The sequence below is a fragment of the Zeus faber genome (genome assembly GCF_960531495.2).
Source record: "Zeus faber genome assembly, chromosome: 8".
Lineage (NCBI taxonomy): Eukaryota > Metazoa > Chordata > Actinopteri > Zeiformes > Zeidae > Zeus > Zeus faber.
Window position 1 is genome coordinate 27,396,648 of NC_137195.1, and position 7,124 is coordinate 27,403,771.

Consider the following 7,124-nt stretch of genomic DNA (forward strand, 5'->3'; position numbering starts at 1 on the left):
CCAGTGCAAAGAGGGTCACTGAGATTGTGCATCCAGTGATTATGCCCACTTCCAGCTGGTGCCAGTCAGATGTCATGTGGCCAGAGGAGTCTCTCAAACTGAACCTGCTGTAGTAGTCCAGGATGAGGTGTTTCACCTTCTGGGGAACATGGTGTTTCTCTAGTGCGACCTCCTACAGCTTGTGTGGTATCGAGCCAAAGGCGTTGGTGAGATCCAGCCATAGCACAGCCAGGTCCCCCCTGCCTTCTCTTGCCTCCCTGATGAGCTGGGTTACCACGCCTGTGTGTTCCAGGCAGCCAGGAACTCCTGGTATTCCTCCCTTCTGCACTGATGTGTCGATGTACCTGTTGCTCAACAGGAAGTTGGAGAGTCTCTTGGCTACGATGCTGAAGAAGATTTTGCTCTCCACACTGAGCAAGGAGATGACACGAAACTGGTCGATGTTCTCAGACTTCTCATCTTTTGGTATGTACACTCCCTCAGCATACCTCCATGACTGGGCAATCTTCCCTGTCCTCCAGATCACCTTCAGGGCCCTCCAAAGCCGATGCCGTAGCTTCGGGCAGTTCTTATACACCTTAAACGGCACTCAGCTTGGGCCTGGTGCTGAGCTTGATCTTGCTCCCCGCACCACTTCCTCCACTTCACTTAGGCAGGGCTCCTTCAGGTTGAAGTCCACTGAAGGCTCTGGTGATGTTGTCAGTGCTTTGCATGGACCTAGCGGTTGTTCTCTGATCGGGTCACTGTACGTGGCCTTGAGGTGGTTGTTAATGATATCCTTGGAGCAGGTGAGGCGGCCAGTCCTCTTTTGACCAAGAAGCTGCTTGGTCAACTTGAAGGGATTGGCCAGGAAGCCCGCTTCCTGGCTCTCTCTTTCCACCTCTTCCTAAGGAACTCTGCCCTCCGCAGGGTCAAGAGTTGCTTCCTTAGAACTGCTCTCAGGTCCGCTAGGCCAGCTCTCTCAACATCCCCTGCTGTCTTGTACTGCCTCTTTAGCAGCTTGAGCTCTTCCCTGAGGCTCTGGATTTTCCTCGCTCTGTGGTTCGGAGCATAGGCCGAAGGCATGGGCTTGAGTGCCTCGGTTCCAAATCGCTCAGCCGCGATGTTCACTATGAGGGTGGTCATCGTTTTCAGCTGACGGTCCACATCCCCCTTGGCTGTCGCTTCCAGGACCCCATCTACATCCTCATCAAACTGCTGCCACTCAGTTCTCTTCGAGGATTGGGGCCACTGGATCCATGGTCTGGCTGAAGGTGCGCAGCCAGTTGTTATAGCTTGCTGGCTTTGGAGGCTCTGTGGGTTGTTGGGAGATGATGCTGTTTCTTGGGGGCTTAGGGTGGCATGTGAGCTGTTGGCAGCGGGTGCAGGCGACACTAGGAGGCTCTGGGCACTGTGGGTTGCCTCCAGGCCTGGCCCCTCCTGCGTCTGACCAGAAGTGACTTCTGTGCATTGTGTCGTCGTTGCCGCTGCCCAACACTTCATTCTGCCTTGATGTATCTTTAAACCCTTCTGATTCTTGCAGGTTTTACCGCAGATGCACTGTACTGTCGTCGTCGTTCCATTGTCCTGGGTCGTCGTTCTTAGATCCGTCCTGTTGGGGTGCTCATCCTCCCCCCCTCTCGGGCACCTTTGGGGGTGTTTTTCCTTTGTCGTATCTGTAGCTTGCTTTGGGTTCTTCCTCTCAGAAGAAGTGGCTTGGGCTGCCAACCCTCCCCACCCCGGTTTGCCGTCTCTCCGGCCGTCCTCTGTCTCTCCAGATGTCACCACCCTTTACGTGGTCATCACCCAGTCTATTCCTGGTTGTCACTGGTGTCCCAGAGGTTTCAGTTAACAATACACCCACTGATGCACAAAACTTGGACACATCCTCAGTGTTAGCATATCTAAATGGAACAACTTTAATATCCTTTCCAACCTTAACCAAAAGGTATAATATCGGTGGCCACGGCTTCCTTCAATTCCTTCAATTACAGCAGTCTCTAAAAGTTACAATCAAATTGACGAACAACATCCTACAACCACCTGAAATTATTGAACATCTCACTCATATCGGTCACTTGAAAAATCCGTTTTCCACAACATACAAACTTTTACTAAAAATACACGACACCTTATCTTTACCTACAATGAAATGGGAAAGAGACCTTGCTGTTCCCACCGATATCAACCTGTGGAAGCTTATTTGCAACACCTATTTTATCACCCCCAACTCCAAAATGCAACTCATCCAATATAAGATTTTGCCCATATCACGGGACACAAAATGTTCAAAATGGGTTTTGTCTATGAAGACATTTGCTCTCACTGTTCCCTTGATACCAGAGATGACTACTTTCATGCCTTCTGGCTCTGCCCACCTATCCTAGCATTCTGGACCAACATCCCCAAGAACTTATCAACCCTTCTGGGTCGCAGCATTCCAGTCTCCCTGTCTATATGTCTTCTCTGTGACCTCTCCTCAGTCGACCCACCACTGAAACACCACCAATCCATTTTGATCGCCTTAACAATCGCCAAGAAAACAATATTACTCAATTGGAAAAAGAGAGATAATCTCACCACACTTACATCTCAATGGAAAAACCATTGGCAATATCCCAAAACAATGTTGATTCATTTAATGAAATATGGGTGCGAACCTCACTTGAACTGTCAAATAAAACAAGAGTGTAATAAAACCCGCTGTGCTGGCGCTTCAACACGGAAAAACCTTATGTCACACGTCCTTGGGGAGAGCCGGGGGTAGCGAACACACCACAGTGGCGTAGTCGACAGGATCTGAGGACGATTTCACAAGATGGTGGTGCAGAAATCATTATCTTGATACAATTCCTATCCACACTGTGCTATATTTGTTGTTGGTTATATGTAGTCTGAGTGGCTTCTTTTATTATTGGGCCCAATTGTTTTGGTTTGTATCCTGAGTCTGCCATTGCTTATGGGTTTTCCTGCCAAGTGAACCTGCAGCATTGGTTCTTCATCAAGGCTCATTGTTGTGATAGCAAACTGATGACCTGAGACTGTCAAGGCACCCCTAGTATCCATTTTGTGGCCCTCGCCAGAGGTTGATGGGGCCTGTGTGCAGGGTGCTTGATTGTCCTTGTCCTTGCTGTCATTGGTGCTGATACTGTCCAGGTGCATCGTTTTCCCATGGATTAATCCTCCAATTCTTGCTGGTATGTCCTGTCTGTCCACACCCCCAACATCTTGGTTGGTTTCCTGCTCCCTGGTAGGTCTAGGGTCTACCTCGGATTCCTGGGGGTCCTCTGATTCCACTCATCTATTGTTGTTGTTGGGGATATCTGTTGGTCCCCCCTGGTTGTTGTACTATCACTACCGGTGGATTAGGTAGTTGTGGAACAGTGAACTGAGGAGCTTGCTCGGGATTGGGGTTCTGATTTTGCCCTTGCATCACCACACCTTGAACTTTCTTTTTTTCTGTTGTAAGTTGCTGTTGAGTGAGCTTCTGCATTGTTTCCTCATCTTGCTGCTTCAGCTTCTGTTGGAGATTTTTTAAGATTGGTCACTGCATGTACTACATTATCCGTGAATTGTGGAGAAGGCATGTTGTATAGCCCTACCACCTTGTTCATCCGGCTCTGGGCTGGTGTTGGCAATCTAACCCTAACCCTAACCCATCTATTACCCTTTTACGGAGAGCAGCCTTGTGGAACGAATCCATGTCTGAGTCTGTTCCTGTCTGTTTGATCCACTCGCTCCTGGTGCTTTTTGTTTTTTTTGGCAGCTGCCCAATTCTCACTTCCTCCCGTACTTTCCTTCTGGGCTAGTATTAGCTATTTTATTATCAGTCTCTCAGTCAAGTCAGTCAAGTGGTACCCCAGATACCGTACCTCCCTCCGCCCAACCGCACACTTCTTTGGGTTTGCGGTTTGCCCCGCGGGCTTCAGGGATGCTAGCACTGCGTCCACATGCTGCAGATGCCACTCCCGCATATCCCTATGAATAATCACATCTGCATGCTGCTGCATGTGGACGCAGGACACGGTCCATGAGTCCCTGTTCAAGTGCCACTTGTGGAGGCGTGTTCTGGCGCAGGGCAAGGGAATGAGGAAGAGGGGGCAGGCGGAGGCAAAACAGCGCCAGTTGGCGTGTATTTGATTTAAGTTTTTTAACAAAAGGTGGCTCCCGGGCCAAAATTATCAATCAATGGCTCGCAGGCCAATATGAATATAGTCCGTACCTCGGCGCTTAAGTGCGCTCCCGCCGTGACGTATCCGGCGGCTTCCGGATCGGGCTCATCTCGCCCCGTCAAACATGTCCCGCAAGCACGCTGATCCTCACTGCGGGGACAACAAAATATTTATTATTACTCGGTTTGGGATCGGGACAAATCAGCAGAGTCCCTCCGTTGATTCGCCTGATCCGCAGTGGCTGAGCGGCCCCGGGATGGAAGCCTGCACCGCCTGTCTGCAGCAGAAGCTTGAACACGCCCCCTTGGTCCGCCACACTCACCCAGCATAAAACCCAGGCATTATTCTCCAGTTTCTTCCACCCAGTCATCTCATCCAGTCGTCAGTGCAACTTGCATGCTCCAGGGCTTACACGCCAAATCACCCATGCCAAGCAAAACCGGAACAGCTGTTAAATTCTCTTCCACTCAGCCACTCTACTCCAGCTGAACAGAAGCTTCCTCCAGAAGGCTTTAAAAGGCCGTAACATCTCATTTCACCGCAGCCTTTACTAGTCGTTTTTGAGGGTTCCGACGGCAGGGCCGAGGCCTGACACCCTGAAGATTGGTTGCATTTATGAAATTATAGAACAACAATAAAGAAAACTGTTGACATTTTATGGCTTTTTTTATTTATTATATCTAAGGAAAACACCAAAGTCTTATTAAGAAGAGAAAAAAATATATACTGGCATGTGTAGGCCTACTTTGAAATAAATTAAAAACACAGAACGTTGCAGGCCTATTTGAGTCCTCCCCATATTTGTGGAAAATTTATAAAATAAAAAGTAGCCCACTTTGAAATAAATAAAACATATAGCTGCAGCCTAATTACTTAAATAGAGTGAACATAAAAATAGGCCAGTTTGTATTTAATTATGACTAAAGTCTGTGTGGTGTGGGGATGGTGTGGTTTAAGGTAATTGGGGATGCAGGATCAGAGTGGCTGCATACCTGTTGCTTGCTGGTTGGTCTAACAAGCAGCAGCAAAAAAAACCCATCCCCACACTCACTCAGGAAAGGAGCCCCTGTCATGATATGTCTATCTGCTCCTGGGCTTATTCCAACTGGCCCACTCTCTACAATAAACTGGTGTGTTTACAACCCCGTCTTCTGTGTCTCTGTGCTAGAGGTCCCTGAAACACCAATTGGGTGGCGGGTGGTTAAAACTGCCACAGTCCATTTCACTGTGCTGTCATCCTCTTCTGTTTTTTTCCCTCAGTCACGTACGGCAATCTACCGTTGTGCCTGAACATAAAACACAACTACAACTCACAGTCTAAAATAAATATTTTTCGCAAAATAATAGCCAATTAAATGATAGTGTTCTCACCTCACCTGTTTCTGAACATCACTGCAGATCAGGGCTGTGAGATGTGACTCTGATCTTCACAGAGGACTGTGAATCTGACTGTCTGGCTGTCATCTTTCGAGTTGTTTTTTTTGCATCATTTGAAAGTGAAGAATCAGAGCTTCCAAACAAGGTGCCACTTGTGCAAATCAAGCAAATATGTTTAAAGCTATGACTTGTTGACAAGGTGTGACAAACTGTTATTCTGAGAAAATCGCCTCCAAAGTTTTACCCACACCAGGTTCATTCAGCTAGTTCCCAGAATGCAAATAGGGTTGACGGACAAACAAAGCCTCATGGCTGCTTAACATAATGCTGAATGGTCCAATCACGAACAGCAAGTTTTCACAGACAAGTGAGAACGAAACACCTCCGTGTTGCGCTTAAACCGTCTGTTTACGGAAGTGACGTTGGTGCGTGACGCAAAGAGTTTTTCTTCTTCGCCGTTTCACAACAATGGCTCCGTGTGTGTAAGAGTAGTACGATTTAAAGGTTGAATTCTATCAAAACGGTTTCACATTGTGACTTCATATCACATATCACGACTTCATACCCCCATTGGCTGGAATGTCTGCATGTGCCCAAGTAAGGGGCCGAATACTCGATTTTGATTGGTTGCTCGACACGTGAGCTCATCGGCACGCCTCGTCACGTTTCTGTTGCTTCCTTACGAAGCAGCTGCGTTCCATCAAAGCTTGAACTCTGAAAACTTAAACCCCTGATGCACATTTTAGTCGACTGAAATGTTAAAACATTTTTTTTATACGGTGTATAGGCTACACATTTTCACAACTGGAGAATGTAAGAAGCACTTTAGGCCTACAACAATAATAAATGAAAATTCAAATGTTGAAAAATGACCGTTGTTCATTTCCACATCATTTTTTGTCAAAGCCACAGGGAGCCGCTGGAGAGAGGCTAAAGAGTTGCATGGGCTCCGGAACCGCAGGTTGCCGACCTGACTGAAGTGGAAATACTGAGGAAATGGAAGCTTTCAAAAAATATCAAATATAATATTAAAAATACCTTTCTAGAAACGATCGGTATCAGATTTCATGCAACAGGTTTTTTTTTATTCTATTTTTGACAAGCCGAAAACAGATAAACTGCATTCCAGTAAAAATATGACTTCCTCCTTGTTCCACCTGTGCAGATGCTTGTTGAATTAGAAAAGCTTGCCAAACAAACACAAACGATCACCATGGGAAGTCCATACATTCTATGGAAAGTCTGATTCCGCAACCGAATAACTATGACACCCTGAGGTGCAGAATTTCCACATCCTACTGAGGCTCTGGGATGCTTTCTGGGATGCCTTCTACTTCTACTCATGCGACAAGTTTCCGTCTGACAGTACGAATGGAAGTGACTTCGGTCACGTTTTTTTTTATTGGGCTTATAACAAAGTAAATAAGTCATGTTTTTCAAAATAATGACGTTATCAATGTTATGTTGGATGTCACCATATTCACTATCATTTTTTATCGAAGTATAATGTAAGTGAGTTATAAAGCCATTCAGGAACATAGTTAATGTCCAGCTGACCTAATTTGATTATGGTGGTTATGGTTATCAGCCGAGCTC